The sequence below is a fragment of the Urocitellus parryii genome, chromosome 5 (assembly GCF_045843805.1).
Source record: "Urocitellus parryii isolate mUroPar1 chromosome 5, mUroPar1.hap1, whole genome shotgun sequence".
Taxonomy (NCBI): domain Eukaryota; kingdom Metazoa; phylum Chordata; class Mammalia; order Rodentia; family Sciuridae; genus Urocitellus; species Urocitellus parryii.
In genome coordinates this window covers 106658213-106683341 of record NC_135535.1, presented here as the reverse complement: position 1 = coordinate 106683341, position 25129 = coordinate 106658213, and the positions used below count along the sequence as shown (strand labels likewise).

The following is a 25129-nucleotide window of genomic DNA, read 5'->3' as shown; positions in this document are numbered from 1 at the left end:
ACACTATAGTGAGTCAGAAAATGCCTGATCTGTGGGTTTGTGAGGAAGAAAAAGAATCTCAATGACTGGTGCAGACTGCAGGTGCAGGGTTATTTGTGGTATAAATATAGTTCATGTTGAGGGGCTTTCTTTAGGGGCACCGGGGTCTACATCTGCCCTCATCATGTACACATGCACACATATCATCACCACCACAACCGTCCTCACCATCAAATTCAGAAGTATGGCTCAGAGTGATTTCTATGGACTCCTGTCTAAACAGCTGACGTCCAATGGGCAGGCATGCTCCTGCTCACATTTTTATTTTCAAAGTTCCTTCACTCATTAGTTTCTCTCTCGCGCTCTCTGTTTCTATTTTTTAGTCTCCCCCACCATCTTTTGCTCCTCTCTTCTCTCTCCTTGTATTTCTCTTTCTGTTTCTCCCTCTTCTCTATTCCTGCACATCACTCTTTTTCTACGGCCCTTCTATCTCCCTCCCTCCCTTCTCATTCCCTCTCTGTCTCTGTCTTTTATACACACACACACACCAGCTCACTTGCTAAAAGGGCAGAAATACCAATACAGTGAGAAAGCATACTATAGAGTACAGGAGGAACAGATAAGAAGCCTCAGCCCCTAATTGTTATGGGAAAACTGGGAATTGAATTTTCAGATGTTTTGTGGAAATCTAAAACATACTTTCTGGTCAATCTGGGAATAAACTTTATATCTTCGCAACATCCTATTGCTGTCCTTGAATAACTGAGAACCTACAGAAGAAAAATCAGCATTCTCTGTCACTTAGGATCGTATTAGGTCAAAACCAAATGATCTATAAAGAGGCATTGTATTTAGGATCCCAAGGACCATTTACCAGAAACTTGGAGCTAATCCAGCATCTCCCTGATCTTAAAAAGTGGGGCTATGCTTACCTTGAGCATCCGCTATGACAGTAAGGAGGAGAAAAGCAAGTCCCTGGAGAAGGCAGAGTCCCTGCATGGTCTTTCTGCTTCCTGTGTCCTCTGGTCACAGCATCGGCTTTCCCTTACTCCCTAGATAGGGAGCCCTCCCAGGTCTTAATGGGGCCCCTACAGCAGGAAGGGGATTATATAATGCCATCCACAGACATGGCCGTCTTCTGGGAGCCAATAGAAAACATCTATTGTTTAACATCTTCCCTTCCCTCAGAGACTGCGGGAAAAGGGAAGTGTCTGAAGTGAAAACATAAATTAGCTGCTGAATCTTATCTCATTATATAAAATAGGAGCCTTTTTGATATCAAATTTCTTTCTGTCCTCAAGGCTGATACAAAATGTAATTATTTAACTCGGGGATTTGGTTCAAAAGCAGGGTCAACCCTGTTGCTGAGATTAGTTAGGTGCGAGGTTTTGGATCACTTCTATTATCCAGTGAAACCAAGAAAAGATGATCTTTGTTTAGTGAGACCGAGGATTCCAATGTCACAGGACCAGCATGTTGTGGCTGCATGGAATCAAGATGTCCCTATCAGTAAGAAGAAAAAGGAAGGGGAGTTATGAATTGGGATTATAAAGACAAAAAGACTTTGAGGAATGAATAAAAGTACATCACAGGGATGTGAGTGTTGACCTCATAGGCTCAACTTTCCACCCCTTTCATATCTACGTCATAAGTGAAGCCTATCCAAAACTCTACTGACAATCTGAATTTATAGTCTGTCTTCCTCTCTTCATTCATATCTCAGAGAACTTTTACTGATTTCACATGTGAATACATTGTACTCCCCTGGGATATAGTGGAGTCACAGATGCCAAATTAGTTACATGGTCAATTCCCATTTTACAATTCAGCTCTCTTCCCTCTGATACTCCAGTCCTTATGGGATTGATGGGGTGACAGCCTGCTCCTGGGTCCTCCTTTTCAGCCTTTCTTTCTTTACAGTCTTCTCTTCCATTCATTCTCATATAACCTGCTTAGTCCACTTTCACATTCTCTTCTGACCTCTGCTCAACCTCTACCCAGTGTGGCATACCTCCTGAAGTGTTGTCTACTTGCTTGATCAATTACTGTTACAGGGATATTAAAACATCCCACTTAAGATAGCAGCTCTGTCTATATCTCCCTTTGCTTGTATCATCCAGGCTTCATGAATTTTGATGCTCTGCCATTATTTGCATAAAAATATACGGTGGATTAGTTTTCTTTACAAACTTTACATTTTATCATCATGAAAGGTCCTTCTTTAAATATTGTCATAGCTTTTGTCTTGGGGTCTACTTTTTCTTATATGAATATAGTTATACTAATTTTATTGCAAGTAATGTTTTTTAAAAATATTTTTTGATTTAAAAAATAAATGACAGGAATGCATTTCAATTCTTATTACATGTATACAGCAAATTTTCATATCTCTGGATGTATATAAAGTATGTTGACACCAATTCATTTCTTCATACATGTACCCCATCCTTGCTAATCCCCTGCCCCTCCCTTTCCTTCCCACCCCTCTACCCTATCTAAAATTCATCTATTCCTCCCATGCTCTCCCTCCCTACCATAAGTAATGTTTTCATGTTATAGCTCTTTAAATCCTTTTTCTTTGCATTTTTCAATGACTATATTTATGGTTCATTTCTTATAGAAAACACAGTTATATACTGGTTTTAAAAACTATTTCTCTCTGACATGATTATAGATTAGGTATTTGAAGAATTAGAGGTGACCCACATATCCTTAATCCAATTCATCCAAAAGTTACATGTTGCAAAACAATAGTACAATATCAAAATAAGGATCTTAACACTGTCACCAGCCATGCATGAGAGATCTAAATTTTGCATTCATTCTTACATTTAGTAGTTGGTATTTTTCATTTTATTCTGATAGATTATAGTGATATTGTGTCATAGTTTTAAATTGTTTCTTTAATGGCTAGTTTTGCTGAACATTTTTTACAGGCTTATTTGACATTCATGTATCTTTTCTGTTGAATTGTCTGTTGATGTCTATTTTCAGTTTTCAAATTGGATTTTTTAGTGTTGTTTTGACAAATTTTATATATTCTAAATATAACTTCTTTATCAGATATTTGTTTTGCAAGTATTTTCTCTCAGTCTGAAGCTTGTCTTTTTTCTTCTTTACATGGAATTTTATAGAAAGAGTTTTTAATTATGAGTAAGTCTAATTTATCAATTTTTACCTTTATGGATCATGATTTTGGTATCATCTAATAGCTCTTTGCAAAGCCCTAGATCACAAAGATTTTCTCTTAAACCATATTTTAAAAGTTTTGTGGATTTACATTTTATGCTTAAGCCCAGGATGCATTTTCAGTTAATTTTTGTATAGGAAGTGAAAGGTAAGGTTTTTCTTCTTTGCTCATGAATGCCTAATTGCATTGCCAGCACCTGTTGAAATCCTAGCTTTCTCCAACAAATTGCTTTTGCACCTTTGTAAAAACTCAGTTGACTGTTTGTGTGAGTCTATAAGTGTTCTCTGTTCTGTTCTATCCACTCACATGCCAGTCCCTTCACTTATGCCAGACGGTCTTCATTATCATCACTGTAAATGTCTTGACAGTGCATGTACTGACTCCTCCAACATTATTATTTCCTCCCCATTTTTAGATATTCTCATTTCCTTTTGCATAAACTTTAAAATAAGCTTGTTAATATGTATAAAGCCTTTTGACAGACTTTACATAATGATTTTAGCTAATGATTTTCTAAGCTACGAATACAGTGTGTCTATTTTTCTTTTTAACATTATTTTATTCCTTTTTAAACTTCCTGCATAAAAAGTCTTGGATATATCTTTTTGAATGTATACATAAATATGTGTTTTTCAGTTATTGCAAATGACATTTTATTATGTTTCTAATTTTTATTTTTGATTAATTCTTGTATATAAAAATTGCATTTATTTGTTCCTTATGGGAAAACACATAAAATTTATTATCTAAAGACCATTTTTAACTGAATAGTCAGTCTTTGATCTTAATCCATGTGGCAGCTGGTAGAGAATTTCCTTCCTTATAGGGCTATGTGGTGTTCCATTGTACTATAGACCACATTATGCAATGTACCTTAGTAATGTTTTTTTTTCTTAGTTTCTATATACATTATTATTTTATTTTATATTTTTGTACCAAAGATCAAACCCAGGGACACTTAACCACAGAGCAACATCCCAAACTCTTTTAAAATGTTTTATACTGAGACAGAGTCTCGCTAAGTTGCTTAAGGCTCTCTTAATTTGTTAAGATTGGCTTTCAACTTGTGATCTTCCTGCTGTAGCCTCCTGAACCTCTGGGATTTCAGGCATGTACCACCACACCTAGCTTTGTATTATGGCCCAAGGAAAAAGTAGCCATGTTAGTCAATCATCACTGTGACAAAATACCTGACAAAATAACTTAAAGAAGAAAAAAACTGTTATGGCTCATGATTTCAGAGATTTCAGTATGGTTGGATGGTTCCAATGCTTTGGGCCAATGTGGAAAGGCAGGGCAGAGGAAATATGCTCAATTCATGGCTGCCAGAAGGGAGAGGAGAGGGAAGAGAGAGAGGCACTGAGGGAGGTAGAGAAGGGGTTGGGGACAAGATAGCTTTTACAGGCATACTTCCAAGGACCCATACCCTTCAACTAGGTCCTAGCTCCTACAGTTCCCACCAACTTCAAGTAATTTATTCAAATTATAAATATGCTGAAAGATTACTCCTCTGATGAGGTTAGAGTCCCCATGATTTAATAACTCCACAAAGGTGTACATCTGAACAGTGCTGCGGTGGGTATGTAGCCTTCAATACATGAGCCTTTGGGGGACTTTTTAGATCCAATCCATCATATTCTGTCCCTGTTCTCCAAAGGCTCATGGGTATCTCACAGTGCAAAATGCAGTCAATCTTCAAGAGTCTCCATAGTCTTTAAAGTCCCAGCATTTCCTAAAAATCCACATACAAAGACGTCCAAAGCACTTCCTAAAAAAACACGTCCAATCCGAGACTCAAGGCAGCTCTTAACTGCAAAAATAAAAGAATGACAAGTTACATATGTCCATCACACAATTGTGGGGCAGGTAAATATTCCTAGTTCAAAAGGAGAGAAAGACGGGGATATAAAGGAAAGACTGGATTAAAGTAAGACTGAAACCCAGGAGGGCAAACTTTAAATCTGGTAGCTCCATGTCTGGCATCTGGGGAATATGGTGGTGGACTGTGAGCTCCTAGGGTTTAGGCATTCCTGCCTCTAGGACCTTGCCAGTTGCAGCCCACATGACCTCTTTTGGGTTGGCTCTACTCACTTCTTGCTGCTTTCCTCAGTAGACATTCCACATTCTTGGCACCTCTAACTTCTTGGGGTGTCCACTTCAGTTTTGGCTTCGATTTCAAAGCCTTATTCATTCCCTTCTCATGGGCTGCCCCCAGAGATATCACCTGCCATACACTGTCTGGCCTCCCAGGCTTTCTTCTGAAATCTTGGTATTAGCCTCCATATCCCTGTAACTCTTGTATTCTTCATGCCTGCAAAACCAGCACCAAATGGATGATGCCAAATTCTGCAGCAATTTGAGCAGTAGTGTGGCTCACTTGGGTTACAGATGCAGTGGCCTCTGAGTGCCTAGAAAATGGAGCACAGTGTACTATACCCTGTGGAAACAACTTCTTAGGTAGTTCTGTGGAATCAGGGCTCTTTTCTCAAAGAAAATTCTTTTGAACAAGCTTTCACCTGTACACTTTTGGGTCTGCAATGGTTAGAATCTTGCTAATACCCAAGATGCCCTCAAGGCACAAGGGTACAAAATGCTTGGGTTTCTTTGTAATAATGGCACTAATCTCTTCAGAACTTCTTTAGCTTCAGTTTTACAGGTGATTTTCTAGGATAACTGCAGGTCTCTAATCTTTTTGCTCTACTTCTTTTTTTTTTCTGATTTTAAATGTAAACCTAGCTACCTGCAGCCAGAAATATTCATGCCACATTCTGAATGAAGTACTACCTTGGAATTTACTCTGCCATATGAGCACTGAGGGGACCTCACAGATCCAAACCATAGCAGAATGTAAAAATGCTCTTTGAAAAAAGTGTTTCCCTGGAGCAAAGCTCTCTTACTGTAGGTAAAGATGTGGCTGAATACCTGGATTCTTCTGGCCATTTTAGAGGACAGGGTCTAGCACTTCTTAGCAATGTAGAAGTAAAAAATTCAGGGGGGCCGGGGCTGTTGCTGTAGCTCAGTGGTAGAGCTCTTGCCTTGCACATATGAGGTACTGGGTTCGATTCTCAGCACCACATAAAAATAAATAAATAAAGATTTTAAAAAAAAGAAGTAAAAAATTCAGGATTGATTTCTTAAAGATAGACAAACCCAAGTTCTCTCTCTACTTAGTGTATAGGGAATTTTTTTTTTCATTATCAGACAGTACAGGGGTTTGCCCATTTTTCCCCATGTGAGAGTAGAGATAATATGTTTCCCTCCAAAGCACACCTTTCAGACAGGACTGAATGTGCCCTGAAGGACACTTAGTCCTTCACAAAAGGATCAGGAGTGTCTTCAGGAAAACTTTTGTTTCCTTTGGTTGATTTAGGAAGACAGTTGGAGAAATAGATCACTCAGCAAGTAATGTGCTCTCAGCTTTCTCTCTCCCTGCTCAGACATGGTGACTCAGCTATGGAAAGGGGCTGGCCTTATGCCTCTGAACATGTAAGTCGGTGGCAGCTATGAAGCCTCCAGGTATTCACAAGCATTCTCTTATTTAACATCCTGGACAACATGGGATGTTGTTGAGGTCTCTGACAGGCTCTCATGATTTACTATTGCTCCTGAAGCTGTGACTACTTCATGCTGAGCACCAATATGTAATAGTAAGGGGCAGGACCCCCTACAACCTTTCTATACTCAATTTTTTTTTCAGGATCCATTCAAATCCTGGTTCTGGAATCTACTTTGTAACAAGCATCCTCAGTTTGTTTTAACCTGGGACCTTGCCTCTTTTGTTTTCTCATTTTCCTGGTGCTTTATTAGTGCAATAAGATGTGGGGGTGTCCACTTCAGTTTTGGCTTCAATTTCAAAGCCTCAGAAGGAAGAAGCAACACGAGACAAGTCACTGGAGAGGTTCCACTTTATTACAAAAGGCTGTGGGCTTATATAGATCTAAGAAGAGGTGGCAGGGCTTAGGTAAGTGACGGGTCACCCGTTTATTGGTAAGTTTTTTCCAGATGTCAGTTCTGGAGCCCATAAAATTAGTTCTTATTGGGGCTAAGGTTCCCCGCCAGCGAGATTTGAATATTGGGAGAATTGGCACCAGCGGGAGTTTTTTGTGCCGGCGGGGAAAGGGAAAGGCAGGAAGAGAAGCTCCTCAGGCACCACGTTGGGGTTTTTGGGGTGTGGCTGCCATTATAACTTTTCCCAACATCATTCATTCCCTTCTCATGGGCTGCCCCCAGAGATACCAGCCAAGGAGAACTTTAGACAACACAAAGATCCTGGGATGAGGAAAACTTTTGGGATGTGGATGAGAAGGTGCCCAGTGTGATGTGCATTACTGAGTGTGCATCTTGTCCTTGCTGCATTTTCTGGAAACTGATGCTGTACTACTCTAAAATCTAAGCCTCGGTGACTGGATTACAAGTGCCAAGGAAACATGGTGTAACATATGATAACAGCAGGGATGGGCCCATGGGACTAGGAACCAAGTTAGGGTGGGCCAGGAGTGGGTGTCCTTTTTTAGTGTTCTCAGAGCACAGAGAACATGAAGACTGTAGGGACTCTGCTGATCTGACAGCAGTCCCAGGGACCTCAAGGGTTATATGAAGGTGTTCCATGATGTTCTTTCTCAGCTTTCTCTCAATCTTGATTGCATGTGATATTATCTGTGAGGTGGCATGTGAAGACTTCCATGGAGGTATTGAGACCAGGGAGAAGAAGGAGTTGGAGTCAGGGGAAGTCCCTAGCATGTTCTCCCCATAAACCATCATCTGGGGTTATTCACACTGTCTGTGTGGCAAAGTCTGCACTCAGCATTTCCGAGTCCCACCTCAGAAATCTAGCTGCCTTTATGCACTAAGAGGTGTGAAGACCAAATTGGTTTCAGAGATATTCTAGGCAATGTGGGTAAATATCCACTGGGGAATGGGGATCAGGTAGGATGTGGCTTTATATAGAAGAGATACTGAAGGTAACAGAGGTTATGGAATTTAAAACATCTGTTCTCTGAAAGGGAGCATCTGGTTCTCTTGGGATCGTCCTTTAAGGAATGGAATGACTGCTTTTCTAACTCAAATGTTTCTGGCTTACATTCTATTTTCCTTCGTCTCTCTGACATTTTTGACTGTCTTGTGACCTCAAAGAATAGAAACCAGTCTGTGTTCTCCATGTTTATGGCTTCTCTAATGATTTCAGATATGAATTTGTGTGTAGTTAAGACATGTCATTAGATTAAAAAAAAAGTCAGAAAACTTTAGGGTGAGATAATGGAGAAATTCCATTTTACTGAAAGATATTAGGCTTTATTGAACAGTTTGTTTGAATGGAATTATGCTTACAAATTTTGAAGTTGGTAGCTCTAACAACTCTCCAAAAATGTATTTAATTACAGACTCTGAGATTGTCAGTACTTGAAGGGATCATAAGGTTGGCACAGCAAAATACTATTCCATACAGGAAGTAACTGAAAGTGAATAATATGGGGCTTTCTCAAGGTCGCTCAGAAGTCATTGTTAGATCCAGGATAACCCTGTCCTGATCCCTAAGGACAGGTCCACATCAACTTCATACTTTCCATCAGGGACTCTTATCTGCTTTTAGGACAGAGGCTGATGGCCTAGAAAACAGTAACAAAAATGAATGGTTTTCAGGGCCTGTAATTCTTTAACTTTATCTATGTGAAATTAATGAGATGGACATACCCAGGGCTACTCTCCTGGGAATGGGATCTAAGGGACAGCACAGCATCATCATGTGCTGTCTTATAGCTCTGCTATCAGTAGATTTTACACAAGAGACTCTGCATTTTAATTTTACCCTGGGCCTTACAATTTCTTTACCCGAGAGGACTGTTCCTCATAGACAGATAAAAGCGAATTAATTATTTTTGGGGAGGATGAGTTTGAGTCATTAATTGCCAAGCCTTCCTGTAGACAAAACCTGAGTGGGCTCATGATTTTTATTCTCAATAGGATCACTTTCTTAAATAATTTCTCTTATTTCTAGGCACCTTTAGGGAGATTGAAAGAGATTGGAGCTTGTGAGAGGCTCCCTCTTATAGTTACAGTCACACATGCATTTCACAATGTTGTGACCTCATCTTTCCAGCCACAATGTTATGGTTTAGATGTGGTGTCCTCCAAAAGCTCATGTGTGAGATAATGCAAGAAGATATGGAGGAGAAATTATTAGATTGTAGCCTTAGCCTAATCAGTGAATTCATCTCTGATAAGATTAACTGAAGTGGTAGGGTGTGGCTGGAGGAGACGGGAATTGGGGCATGACTTTGGGGTATATATTTGTATCTGGTGAGTGGAGTCTCTGTGCTTCCTGGTTACTGTGAGGTGAGCTACTTCCCACTGCCACATGCTCCGCCATCATGTTCTGCCTCATTTCGAGTTCCAAGAAATAGAGCCAGCCTTCTATGGACTAAGACCTCTAAAACTGTGAGCCTTTAAATAAACCTTTTCTCCCCAACAGTTGTGCTGGTTGGGTCTTTAAGTCACAGCAGCAAGAAAGCTAACTAAAACACACAACAATGACATGCATTATAAAAGATATTTTTGGGTTAATTAGAGATGTAAAACAAAGTGAGAAATATAGTAGCAAAGGACATAACTCTGACACAATATTTTGATACTTTATAGTTACTAATATGTTAGGATTTCTTGGCTAAGCATTCATTTTCACTAGGCAGGGTTTGGTGAGTGAAAGTAACAACTTCATAATTATTTAAGACCCACAGCAGGACTGGTTACATAATTTTCGGGATATAATTTAAAATGAAAATGTGGAATTTCTTGTTTAAATATCATTAATATGTTCAAAATTGTATAGATGGTAACAGAGCTGTACCTTCTTGCTGCCAATTTCCTAAGATTTTTCCTAGGAAAAACAGGATATTCACATTTCCTGTCTCTGATTTCATGTAATTAATTATATAGACTGAGAAATCACACTTTACAGTGCCTTCCAATAATTCCCTTGAGATATATTTTCAAGATAATGAACTGAAGTCAACAATTTTTTGTTTGCTAGGTGTTAAGTGTTGCTTAGAAATTATTTCTATTTGGGTTCCTCTGTATTTTGTGCTTTTACCTTGCCCATGATTCTGACGCCTTTATAGGGCTCTGCTTTGCCTCTGGCTCTTCACTTTAACTTGATTCTAAATTTGCTATTTCTGGTTGCTTTTTACACAGTTGAAGGAGGAATATCTGGAGAGGAGTAAGTTGTGAATGAAGAATAAGATTGTGGCTCTGTGGTGGAGCACTTGCCTGTCACATGTGAGGCAATGGGTTAGATCCTGAGCACCACATAAAACAATAAATAAGTAAAAAAAAAAAACGTTAAAAAAGAATAGGAGCTGGAAGTAAGGATACTGAGCTCAAGTAATCAGGAATATTACACAAAGAATCAGCATGTTTGGCTGGGTGTGGTGGTGCATGCCTATAATCCCAGTGGCTCTGGAGGCTGAGGCAGGAGGATCTGAGTAGAAAGCCAGCCTAGCCAAAGTGAGGTGCTAAGCAACTCAGTGAGACCCCATCTCTAAATAAAATACAAAATAAAGCTGGGGATGTGGCTCAGTGGTTGAGTGGCCCTGAGTTCAATCGCCAGTCCTCCCCCACCCCCCAAAAAATCAGCATCAGCATGTTTGTATTGAAACGTGTTAAATTTTGTTCCAAACTAGAGGTACAGAAATGATCACAGTTGTATCCAGATTGAAGAATGCAGGCTTTGTTCCATTTTAAGATGTCATTCATACTTTGACCATTCTGATTGGTTTTGTGTAATTGAGAGACATTTGTGAACATCTAGTGATGTCAAACAAATTGATTTTACAACATTCACAACCTGGCCATTTTAGTCCACAGATATATTTTCTTTTCCAGGGTGAAACCCTAGGTGAGTGACTTGTGGTCAGACTGAGGGGGACACTAGGTCCAATTTCAAAGCTAGTGTTTCTTTTCCCACAGATGACCTCACATTTAAAATGCCCGAATAGACCGGAAACATTTGTGCTAATTACACATTCTTTTTTTCATGTCATTTTGGGTCCTCCCACAATGACTGGAATTTGGTTATATGGAAAAAGATGCAGTTGTGACAGAACTAAGTGAAAATCATTAACCTCAAAATAATAGAAATAAAATCCAAAAGACTCCATTGGAATAAAAAGCTGCAGAAGTCATTTAGAATCAGATTTTTAAATTCTTAACTTTGAAACGTTGACCATGGAGATCTCAGACCCCAATTCATTTCCAAGATCAATTCTGTCTTTTTAGGTCTAACTACAGTGCTTGGCACTTCTTCTGTGATAATGAGTAATAAAAACATATTTTGTTTTTGCTTTGCTGGGAATGAAATCTCATTCATTGTATGCAAGGACTCTAACCCTGAGATATACCACTATACCTACTGTGATTTTATGATGTAAACAAATTCAATTGAGCTCATAACACACATAGATTTTGTATGAGGCAACAATTTTTTATTTTTTCTTGTCATTTTCTCTATGGGAAAAGGTCATAAACTCTGTCCCTTGGTGAGTAAAAATATGGCTAGAGCCAGGTGTGGTGGTGCATGCCTGTTATACCAGCAGCTCCATAGGCTAAGGCAGGAGGGTTCCAAGTTCAAAGCCAGCAATTTAGTGAGGCCCTGAGCAACTGAGCAAGATCATGTCTCAAGATATAAATAAATAAATAAATAAATAGATAGATAGATAGATAAGGCAGGGGATGTGGCTCAGTGATTAAGCACCCCTAGGGACAATCCCTGGCGTGTGCGCCCACACATACACAAATAGTGCTATAAGTGAATTAGGACTGGGGTTAATGATGTTCTGTTGGTGTCTAGGCTATTGTTCCTATCATGTAATGATGATGAATGTGGATATTCTTCTTAACTCGTATCCTGGAAGATATGATACAAAATTTTTTGGAAAATAGTTCTCTTGTAAGAAGTTATATCCTCTCTAAATTATTCTGTATTCCTATTTGAATTATGTGTTTGGAAGAAATGAAGTAACCCTCTAGGTTTAAGCTGTGGGTACAAGAAATTCAAATGATCAACTCTTAAGTATTAAAAGTGCTTACTTTTATCCCCAGTTCCATCCCAATGTGTGCCTATCAATGGAAGAGAAGGAGAATGAGGCTGTTTATTTCTGACCCGCTGTGGTAGTGTGAACAGGATGACACACTGCAGAGAGTAGGGTCAGACTTGCTAAACTCTGAGCTTCCTGGAAAAATCATTAGAGTTTGCAAGTTTGCTGGGCATAAACTTAACATCTGCAGATAACAAGTCCAAATTATCTTATCAATTTCACAAGACTTAAAGTAGTTGAAGCATTAGCTCTCAATACACTCTGGAGTATTTCTAATGGCTCCTGGGTGTGCCCTGGCTGTTGTGTGTCTAACATAGCCTTAAGTGTTTTCTGGCTGAATTCTCAAACTCTAGTTCTATTTTTCTTCCTATGCTTCCTATTTTCTTTCTGCCTGATTTTACTTAATGTGTGAACATTTCGTGGTTTTTCTTTCTTCAAAACATTATTCTTGGAAGTTTATTTTATGTAGTGGACATTGATAAATATTTATTCTTAAAATAAAAGTGCAATGTAACTATAAGCATATGGACCTAATTTTAATTTGCCATTTCTTTGTTTAAAAAGAGAGAGAGAGAGAGAGAGAGAGAGAGAGAGAGAGAGAGAGAGAGAGAGAGAATTTAATATTTATTTTTCAGTTTTCGGCAGACACAACATCTTTGTTTGTATGTGGTGCTGAGGATCGAACCCAGGCTGCATGAATGCCAGGCTAGTGAGCTACCGCTTGAGCCACATCCCCAGCCCTTAATTTGCCATTTCTGTTCTTCCATGTTTCTTTCTTCTGAGGGTATTTCTCTTCATCTTTCTTTCCATTTTCACCCTAATTGTTTCCATAACTTTGTATAGATTTCCCCCTCTCTCTCCCAACATTTCCTGGTTTCTTTCTTTTGCAAGGTTTGAATTGGCTTCCACAAATCCTCTTGAATTGACCCTTCTAGGCTTGGATATAGAGATTTAACAGGAGAGTAAGCCAGTAAAATATTATTCCTCTATTAAAGTCAGAAGAATTTTATCTACTTCTGGTCACAGTCTTTGTAAAAGACTTTACTAATGAAAAAACATTATACACAGTAGGTTTACTGTTAGAAATATGAACCAAGTCATAATGATTGGGCACTGACTAACCTCCTGTAGTACAGCACACATAGTGTTAACTCTTACTTACCTACAACCCACCCCCATTTCCTGAGTGCAAAAGCAACTGACGTTTTTTTCTTGTTAGGGCAAATATTTCCTTCCTGTTATATACCTCTATGGTGACAAACACAAATGGTTATAATGACAAACAGAAACACATCCTGCATTTTTGGTCATATCTGATTAACAGCAATGCAAGAAACCTTGATGAAAATTGTGGTGTGGTTTGTGTATTTTGGATCACTCTAAAAGATCTGTAGTATGTTTAGAATCTTCTAACATAGCAGCTTCACCATTGATTAATTTCAGAGATAAAGGTTCATTTAGTTGTAGACATTTGAATTTGATTTATTAATTGATATTATTTCATTTAATTTGGCTCAAAAATTATGAGCACTTGTATTATGTTCTCTAAACATTTTTTTTTTCTTAAATGGGACAATTTGTGTTCTATTCATAAATTCCTATTCCTGCCAAAATAGTGAATCTTGTGACCTTTCATTTCCCCAATATTACTAAGATAAGAAATTAAATAATGAAACAACAAAAAGTAAAAAAAAATAGTGACTTGGAATACATTTTACCAAGAAGGCAAGAGAAAAGATTAGAGAAAATATCAGTGAAATGGAAAAGGACAGAGAGATAGCATCTACTTATATGAAATCCCAGAAGAAAGGAAATAAAGCTGGTGAAAAAGAAAGAATTTAGAACTAACAGATTAAATTTCACAGAAGAAAAAAAAGAGAGATGCAATCTCAATTTAAAAACACTAGTACATTGCCATAATTAAAAGCAACCATACCTGGCCAAATTATAGATAAATCTAAAAAGTACCAAATTAACATCCAAGTGAAAGGGAATGTGTGATCTGCCAGGAAGTGTGAATCAGATTGACTCTAAACAGCAAAAGTGTTTATAAGAAGATAATAGAGAAAGCCTTATAAAATCTTAAAAATCAATAACTTTGAACTTAGAATTATACATAGGCTAGAAAGTCATTCCCGAGGTATAAGAATATTGTCAGTTAAATAAGTTCACAATTTTATTAAATATATATGATGCTGCTTTTATTTTATTTTTTAAAAAATTTATTTATTGAGCGGACACTCCACCGAGGCAGTCAGCGGCCACCATCCGGTAAAGCTGAAGGATACACCGCCTCTCTCCTTCAGAGTGCAACATCAAAACAGGTTGGTGTCATTCAGCTCACCCCCCAGACAGCGGGAATTCGCATAAAATCTCTCCTAGGCTTGCTGGGAGAGGGAGTATCAAGCTGAGCCTCCATAAAGACTAGGGGGAAACTAGAGACACCTGACCTCCAACCCCTCCTCCCAGAAGCGGCCAAAACGAAACCTGGCTAGCCAGCGCTGGGGGAGGGGCAAGCAGAAAAAATTAAAGTGATAGAGTGCCAGGGATCCCAACAGCCTGCAGCAGGACCAGGGAGATCCAGGCCAACTGATTCGCGCGGCCTGCCCTGCGGCTACAGAAGGCGTGGCGCCTCAGTGAAGCCATTAATTAGCAAGCAGGGAGGTTAGGGACTGCCATTAGGTGGAATCCCGCCAGCCAAGCCCACACGGACCCTTGGGCCAAGCTGGGATCTCAGAAGGGGAAGGAAGCGGTACAGTCCCATCCCCCACAGCGGACACTCCACCGAGGCAGTCAGCGGCCACCATCCGGTAAAGCTGAAGGATACACCGCCTCTCTCCTTCAGAGTGCAACATCAAAACAGGTTGGTGTCATTCAGCTCACCTCCCAGACAGCGGGAATTCGCATAAAATCTCTCCTAGGCTTGCCGGGAGAGGGAGTATCAAGCTGAGCCTCCATAAAGACTAGGGGGAAACTAGAGACACCTGACCTCCAACCCCTCCTCCCAGTAGCAGCCAAAAGGAAACCTGGCTAGCCAGCGCTGGGGGAGGGGCAAGCAGAAAAAATCAAAGTGATAGAGTGCCAGGGATCCCAACAGCCTGCAGCAGGACCCGGGAGATCCAGGCCAACTGATTCGCGCGGCCTGCCCTGCGGCTACAGAAGGCGTGGCGCCTCAGTGAAGCCATTAATTAGCAAGCAGGGAGGTTAGGGACTGCCATTAGGTGGAATCCCGCCAGCCAAGCCCACACGGACCCTTGGGCCGAGCACGGGATCTCAGAAGGGGAAGGAAGAGGTACAGTCCCATCCCATCCCCCACAGCGGACACTCCATCCAGGCAGTCAGCGGCCACCATCCGGGAAAGCTGAAGGATACACCACCACTCTCCAACAGCTTGCAACATCAAAACAGCCAGCAGCAGGACCCCGGAGATCCAGGCCAACTGATTCGCGCGGCCTGCCCCGCAGCTACAGAAGGCGTAGCGCCTCAGAGAAGCCATTAATTAGCAAGCAGGGAGGTTAGGGACTTCCATTAGGTGGAATCCCGCCAGCCAAGCCCACCGCCCACGCCCGGAACAGGCCCAGCGACCTGCCAGCATGGTTGTCACGACACCCCAATTGGAATAGGGACAGAGCAGAGCCGCCTTCCACTCCCGGAACAGGCCCAGAGAGACGCCAGCGTGGTAGACACGTCACCCCAATTGGAGTAGGGGCACAGCTGCCACCCGCACCTGCAAGGGAGACTTTTCAACTATATAAGAGCAACATAAATAAATAGGGGGTAAATTTCAAAAACACAACAGTTGCACCAAGCAGAAAGAAACGCGAGCAGTATGAAAAGACAAGGAAAGGACCACAAGCAATGCAGGTCAACTCAACTTTAGAAGAGGTAATAGCTGCAACAGATGGAATATCAGATAAAGAGTTCAGGATATATATGCTTCAGATGATCTGGAGTCTCAAGGAAGACATGAGACAGCAAAATCAGACAATGAAAGATCACATTGACAAACAAATCCAGGAAGTAAAAGATCAATTTCACAGGGAGATAGAGGTAATAAAAAACAAACAAATAGAAATTCTAGAAATGCAGGAAACAATAAACCAACTTAAAAACTCAATTGAGAATACTACCAGCAGAGTAGATCACTTAGAAGAGAGAACATCAGACAATGAAGACAAAGTATTTCAACTGGAAAAGAACATAGACAGCTCAGCAAGTCTGCTAAGAAACCATGAGCAGAACATCCAAGAATTATGGGACAATATCAAAAGACCAAATTTAAGAGTCATTGGGATACAGGAAGGCACAGAGCTCCATTCCAAAGGAATAAACAGTCTATTCAGTGAAATAATATGAGAAAACTTCCCAGAATTGAAGAATGAGAAAGAATCCCAAATCCTAGAAGCCTACAGGACGCCGAATGTGCAAAATCATAAGAGATCCACACCTAGACACATTATAATGAAGATGTCCAACATACAGAATAAGGAGAGAATTTTAAAAGCTGCAAGAGAAAGAAAGCAGATTACATTTAGGGGTAAACCAATCAGGATAACAGCTGATCTCTCAACACAGACTCTGAAAGCTAGAAGACCCTGGAATAACATATTTCAAACACTGAAAGACAATGGGCTCCAACCAAGAATCTTGTATCCGGCGAAATTAAGCTTCAGGTTAGAAGATGAAATTAAAACCTTCCACGATAAACAAAAGTTAAAAGAATTCGCAGCTAGAAAACCATCTCTTCAAAAAATCCTTGGCAAAATATTAAAGGAAGAGGAAATGGAAAATAACATTGAAAACCAACAATGGGAGGTAGGACAGTAAAGGGGGGAAAGTAGTCAAAGAGGATAACACATCAGGTTTAGTAACATCAATAAACAAATATGGATAGAAGAACAAATCATATCTCAATAATAACCCTAAATGTTAATGGCTTAAACTCACCAATTAAGAGACACAGGCTAGTAGAATGGATCAAAAAACAAGACCCAACAATATGCTGTCTACAGGAGACGCATTTGATAGGAAAAGATATACATAGACTGAAGGTGAAAGGTTGGGAAAAATCATATCACTCATATGGACCGCGGAAACAAGCAGGAGTGTCCATACTCATATCTAATAAAATAGATTTCAAGCCAAAGCTAATCAAAAGGGATATAGAAGGACACTTCATACTGCTCAAGGGAACCATACACCAACAAGACATAACAATCATAAATATATATGCCCCAAATAATGGTGCAGCTGTGTTCATCAAGCAAACTCTTCTCAAGTTCAAGAGTCTAATAGACCACCATACAATAATCATGGGAGACTTCAACACACCTCTCTCACCACTGGACAGATCTTCCAAACAAAAGTTAAATAAGGAAACTATAGAACTCAATAACACAATTAACAACCTAGACTTAATTGACATATATAGACTATACCACCCAACATCAAGTAGCTACACTTTTTTCTCAGCAGCACATGGAACCTTCTCAAAAATAGACCATATACTATGTCACAGGGCAACTCTTAGACAATACAAAGGGGTAGAGATAATACCATGCATCTTATCTGATCATAATGGAATGAAACTGAAAATCAATGATAAAAGAAGTAAGGAAAAATCAAGCATCACCTGGAGAATGAACAATAGGTTGCTGAGTGATCAATGGGTTTTAGAAGACATCAAGGAGGAAATTAAAAAATTCCTAGAGTTAAATGAAAACACAGACACAACATATCTGAATCTATGGGACACACTGAAAGCAGTTCTAAGAGGAAAATTCATTGCTTGGAGTTCATTCGTCAAAAAAAGAAAAAACCAACAAATAAATGATCTCATACTTCATCTCAAAATCCTAGAAAAAGAAGAGCAAAACAACAGCAAAAGAAGTAGAAGGCAAGAAATAATTAAAATCAGAGCTGAAATTAATGAAATTGAAACAAAAGAAACAATTGAAAAAATTGACAAAACTAAAAGCTGGTTCTTTGAAAAAATAAATAAAATTGACAGACCCTTAGCCATGCTAACGAAGAGAAGAAGAGAGAGAACCCAAATTACTAGCATACGGGATGAAAAAGGCAATATCACAACAGACACTTCAGAAATACAGAAGATAATCAGAAATTACTTTGAATCCTTATACTCCAATAAAATAGAAGATAGTGAAGGCATAGATAAATTCCTTGAGTCCTATGATCTGCCTAGATTGAGCCAGGAGGATATAGACAACCTAAACAGACCAATAACAATAGAGGAAATAGAAGAAACCATCAAAAGACTACCAACTAAGAAAAGCCCAGGACCGGATGGGTATACAGCAGAGTTTTACAAAACCTTTAAAGAGGAACTAACACCAATACTTTTCAAGCTATTTCAGGAAATAGAAAAAGAGGGAGAACTTCCAAATTCATTCTACGAGGCCAACATCACCCTGATTCCGAAACCAGACAAAGACACTTCAAAGAAGGAAAACTACAGACCAATATCTCTAATGAACCTTGACGCAAAAATCCTCAATAAAATTCTGGCGAATCGGATTCAAATACATATCAAAAAAATTATACATCATGATCAAGTAGGATTCATCCCTGGGATGCAAGGCTGGTTTAATATACGGAAATCAATAAATGTTATTCACCACATCAATAGACTTAAAAATAAGAACCATATGATCATCTCAATAGATGCAGAAAAAGCATTCGACAAAGTACAGCATCCCTTTATGTTCAAAACGCTAGAAAAATTAGGGATAACAGGATCATACCTCAACATTGTAAAAGCAATCTATGATAAGCCACAGGCCAGCATCATTCTGAATGGAGAAAAATTGAAGGCATTCCCTCTAAGATCTGGTACAAGACAGGGATGCCCTCTCTCACCACTTCTGTTCAACATAGTCCTCGAAACACTGGCCAGAGCAATTAGACAGACAAAAGAAATTAAAGGCATAAAAATAGGAAAAGAAGAACTTAAATTATCACTATTTGCAGATGATATGATTCTATACCTAGCAGACCCAAAAGGGTCTACAAAGAAGCTATTAGAACTAATAAATGAATTCAGCAAAGTGGCAGGATATAAGATCAACACACATAAATCAAAGGCATTCCTGTATATCAGCGACAAATCCTCTGAAACAGAAATGAGGACAACTACTCCATTCACAATATCCCCCCCAAAAATAAAATACTTGGGAATCAACCTAACAAAAGAGGTGAAAGATTTATACAAGGAAAATTACAGAACCCTAAAGAAAGATATAGAAGAAGACCTTAGAAGATGGAAAAATATACCCTGCTCATGGATAGGCAGAACCAACATCATCAAGATGGCGATATTACCAAAAGTTCTCTATAAGTTTAATGCAATGCCAATCAAAATCCCAGCAGCATTTCTTGTAGAAATAGATAAAAGAATCATGAAATTCATATGGAATAATAAAAGACCCAGAATAGCAAAAACAATGCTAAGCAGGAAGTGTGAATCAGGCGGTATAGCGATACCAGACTTCAAACTATACTACAGAACAATAGTAACTAAAACAGCATGGTACTGGTACCAAAACAGGCAGGTGGACCAATGGTACAGAATAGAGGACACAGTAACCAACCCACAAAACTACAACTATCTTATATTTGATAAAGGGTCTAAAAGCATGCAATGGAGGAAGGATAGCATCTTCAACAAATGGTTCTGGGAAAACTGGAAATCCATTTGCATCAAAATGAAGCTGAATCCCTATCTCTCGCCATGCACAAAAGTTAACTCAAAATGGATCAAGGAGCTTGATATTAAATCAGAGACACGGCATCTGATAGAAGAAAAAGTAGGGTATGATCTACATACTGTGGGATCGGGCTCCAAATTCCTCAATAGGACACCCATAGCGCAAAAGTTAACAACTAGAATCAACAAATGGGACTTACTCAAACTAAAAAGTTTTTTCTCAGCAAAAGAAACAATAAGAGAGATAAACAGGGAGCCTACATCCTGGGAACAAATCTTTACTCCACACACTTCAGATAGAGCCCTAATAACCAGAATATACAAAGAACTCAAAAAATTAGACAATAAGATAACAAATAACCCAATCAATAAATGGGCCAAGGACCTGAACAGACACTTCTCAGAGGAGGACATACAATCAATCAATAAGTACATGAAAAAATGCTCACCATCGCTAGCAGTCAGAGAAATGCAAATTAAAACTACCCTAAGATACCATCTCACCCCAGTAAGATTGGCAGCCATTAGAAAGTCAAACAACAATAAGTGCTGGAGAGGATGCGGGGAAAAGGGCACTCTTGTTCATTGCTGGTGGGACTGCAAATTGGTGCAGCCAATTTGGAAAGCAGTATGGAGATTTCTTGGAAAGCTGGGAATGGAACCACCATTTGACCCAGCTATTCCCCTTCTCGGTCTATTCCCTAAAGACCTAATAAGAGCATGCTACAGGGACACTGCTTCATCGATGTTCATAGCAGCACAATTCACGATAGCAAGATTGTGGAATCAGCCTAGATGCCCTTCAATAGATGAATGGATAAAAAAAATGTGGCATTTATACACAATGGAGTATTACTCTGCATTAAGAAATGACAAAATCATAGAATTTGGAGGGAAATGGATGGCATTAGAGCAGATTATGCTAAGTGAAGCTAGTCAATCTTTAAAAAATAAATACCAAATGACCCCTTTGATATAAGGGGAGTAAACAAGGACAGGGTAGGGACGAAAGTTTGAGAAGAAGATTTACATTAAACAGGGATGAGAGGTGGGAGGGAAAGGGAGTGAGAAGGGAAACCACATGGAAATGGAAGGCGATCCTCAGGGTTATACAAAATGACATATAAGAGGAAAGGAGGGGTAAGACAAGATAATACAAATCGAAGAAATGATTTACAGTAGAAGGGGTAGAGAGAGAAAAGGGGAGGGGAGGGGAGGGGAGGGGGGATAGTAGAGAATAGGACAGACAGCAGAACGCATCAGACACTAGAAAGGCAATTTGTCAATCAATGGAAGGGTAACTGATGTGATACAGCAATCTGTATATGGGGTAAAATTGGGAGTTCATAACCCACTTGAATCAAACTGTGAAATATGATGTATTAATAACTATGTAATGTTTTGAACGACCAACAATAAAAAAAATCAATAAAACTAAAAAAAAATTATTTATTTATTTATTTTTGCATTATAATTCTTAATACACCTTTATACCACAAATTATTAAAATAAGCAGATATAATGAGCTTAATTCAACAATAAGTATCAGGGAATTAAAATGTTTCTCAAAGGTTAACCTTTAGTAAAACATATGTCTAGATTTTTATATGATTCTGTTTCATCAAGCTAGCAAGGAAGAAGTACTATTATATAAGAAAAGAAAAACCAAAAAGATGATAGAGAAAATATTCCAGTATATTTCATTTTGGTAGCTTTTGTGTTTTTAGGAATTTATCCATTTTACCTAGGTTATCCAATTTTTTTTTGGTTAACAATTGTTTACAGTACTTTCATACTTTATTTGTATAGAATTGGCAATAGTGCCCCATTTTCAATTAAACATCTAATAATCGATGTCTTCTCTTGTTGTTTTCTTACTTTATGTTGCTAAAGGCAGGTCAGTTTTGTTCATCTTTTCAAAGACCTAAATTTTGGTTTCATTAGTTTTATCTTGCTTTTCTAGTCTCTACTATACTTATCTTTGCTTTCATCACTACTTCCATTTTTTTGTTAGATTTTGATTTATTTTGTTCTTCTATTTCTAGGGCCTCATGTTGTAATATTAGGTTGTTGATTCAAGATATTTTTTTTAAATTTTCACTTTATAGAATTTTCCTCCTTAGCACTGCTCTCATGATTTCATCATTGTGGCATGTTGTGTTTTCATTTTCCTTCATCTCTGAATATTTTGTAATTTACATTCTAATTTCTTCTTTTATCCATTCATCAAGTATGTTGGTCAATTTCAACAAATTTGTGAAATGTCTAGTTCTGATTTATGTTATCAACTTCTCATTTCATCTTATTATTTGAGAAGATAAAATAGTCCCTTTTTATCCATGGGACCACATTCCAAGAGCCTCAGTGAATGCCAAACTGGATAGTACCAAACTCTACATGTGCTATATTTCCCTATAAGGTACAATAAAAGATTAGTAGCAAAACTAATAATGAAATAAAACACTATAATAATATAGTTTAATACAATTTATGTGAGTGTGGTCTCTCTCACTCTCAAAATGTCTTGTACCTTGCACCAGAGAAAGGGATGATTCACATTCTGATAGGATGAATTGAAATGATTCAAAAATTTGTCATGATAGTCAGAATGGCCCTCTATTTAAAACTCACAAAAATTTTTAAAATTTCCATTTAATATTTTTGAGACTTCTTACTCAAGAATATGGAGTATATCTGTTATTTAGTTCTTTGTTATTATTAATTAAACTTGTATAGTTTTCCTTTTATACATCTACTACATATTAGATCTATATCTAAGTCTTTGTTCTGTGGGTGCTTATTTAAATGTTAATGTGTTTTTAATGTACAATTCCTCATGTTCTTTCCTAGTAAATAGGAAAGTGATTGCTTTAATGTAGTAACGTTCCATCCTGCAACCTTGCTGTAATCACTTTGTAGTTCCAGAAATTATTGTTTTTGTTGTTGACTCTGTTGATATATTTTCTACACAGATAATTATTTCATCTACAAATAGAGTTTGAATTATTTTTCTTCCATATCTGTATATTTTTACTTACCTTTTGTTGTCTTATTGCATTATCAAAGACTTCCAAGATGGCATGATGATAGGCATGATGAAAGGGGAATTCCTTGTCTTTTCTTCTATCTTAGCGAGAAAGCTTTGAGATTTTTACCATTTAGTATGCTTCTGCTCTAGTTTTCTTTTGTAGAACTTCTTTATCAAGTTGAAGAACTTTCCACTCTATGTTGGCTTAGAGTTTATTTGTTAACCAGAATAGATATTAGGTGGGCAGGTGCACACCTGTAATCCCAGTGTCTTGGGAGACTGAAGCAGGGGGTATCCCAAGTTCAAAGCCAGCCTCAGCAATGACAAGGCGGTAAGCAACTCAGTGTGAACCTGTCTCTAAACAAAACAAAACAAAACAAAACAAAACAAAACGTTTGAGGATGTGGCTCAGTGTTTGAGTGTGCCCCTGAATTGAATCCCCAGTATTAAAAAATAAAAAAGGAATGGGTATCATATTTTGACAAATACCTTGTCAGCATATTTTTTTTCCTTGTCTATCTCTTTGACCTGATGGAGTACTTTGATATTTCTAAATGTTGACCTAGCCTTGTAAACCTGGGACAAATTCACTTGGTCATGTTCTTTTAATACATTTTTGCATTCAATTTACTGATATTTCATTGAGAATTTTGCAATTACATTCATGAGAAATTTTAGTCTGTAGTATTCTTTTCCTGCAATGTCTTTTTCTGGTTTCGATATTAGAGTAGTGCTGGTCTAATAGAATTAGTTAGGATTTATTCCTCGCCTTTGATTTTCATGGTTAAGAACTGTGAGGGGGCCCCCTGTCACGCAGAGCGGCCTGGGCGAGCGGGCAGGCAGCCTGCAGCATGAGCTGGACCTTGAAGGGAAGCTGAGGGAGACCGCTGAAGCTGATTCTGAACAGACGCATCCAGCTGGTTGAGGAAGAGTTGGATCGTGCTCAGGAGCGTCTGGCAACAGCTTTTCAGAAGCTGGTGGAGGCTGAAAAAGCAGCAGATGAAAGCGAGAGAGGCATGAAAGTCATTGAAAGTAGGGCCCAAAATGATGAAGAAAAAATGGAAATTCAGGAAATGTAAATGAAAGAGGCCAAGCACATTGCTAAAGATGACGACAGAAAATATGAAGAGGTGGCCCGTAAGCTGGTCATCATTGAAAGTGACCTGGAACGTGCAGAGGACGGGCTGAGTTCTCAGAAGGCCAAGTTCGACAGCTGGAAGACCAATTAAGAATAATGGATCAGACCTTGAAAGCATTAATGGCTGCAGAGGATAAGTACTCTCAGAAGGAAGACAAATATGAGGAAGAGATCAAGGTCCATTCTGACAAGCGGAAGGAGGCTGAGACTCGGGCTGAGTTTGCGGAGAGGTCAGTAACTAAATCGGAGAAAAGCATTGGTGACTTAGAAGAGAAAGTGGCTCATGCCAAAGAAGAAAACCTTAGTATGCATCAGATGCTGGATCAGACTTTACTGGAGTTAAACAACATGAGAAAACCTCCTTAGCTGCGGCCACATTCTTTTATTTCTTGTTGTTTTGTTTCTAAACACCTGCTTACCATGATACCCCTTAAATGCATTTTTATTTACTTTTACCACCTCACAGAAACATCCACAAAACACCAGCTAGGGCAGGAGGTAGGGAGAAAACACCAAAAAAGGCAAGCCCATGTTAGGGCAATAATGGTTTAAATGTGCCATTTCCCAGGTTGACATTGCCACACTTTACGTAGAGTTTAGCCACACAGTTTGCTTAGTCAGTGGAAGACTCCTTACTGAAGCAGAAAGATTTCCACTCAAAGTGCCAATGATAGGGGCAACAGGAAGATTGATGTCGGAGACAATCAGTTGTGGATTGGTGCTACTTTAAACAAAATGTCCCCTGTGGTCCTTTGTTCAATATTGTACAATTTAGAATTTTGTCCAACACAATTTTGTCTTGAGTTTTACTGCAAGACGAGACTATGGATCCAGTATGCCTGTGTTCACTGAAGCCAAGAATTTGAAAGCCACACTGCTCTTCTAAGGCTTCCATTCCTTTCTGATTGGCACACTTGCAGCCCATTACAACTTCTGTAGAATAGCATTAAATGTGGATTTCCACTCTTTCCCATTGTCC

The 25129-nt window shown here is 38.8% G+C and overlaps 1 protein-coding gene and 1 pseudogene across 1 annotated transcript in view; one reads left to right on the top strand and one right to left on the bottom strand.

Moving 5' to 3' along the window:
* Positions 1 to 25129, bottom strand: part of LOC113192964 (antigen WC1.1-like) — a 186353-nt gene that overhangs the window by 104744 nt on the left and 56480 nt on the right. The window lies entirely within an intron of this gene.
* LOC113192963 (tropomyosin-like) lies at positions 926 to 24516 on the top strand (annotated as a pseudogene).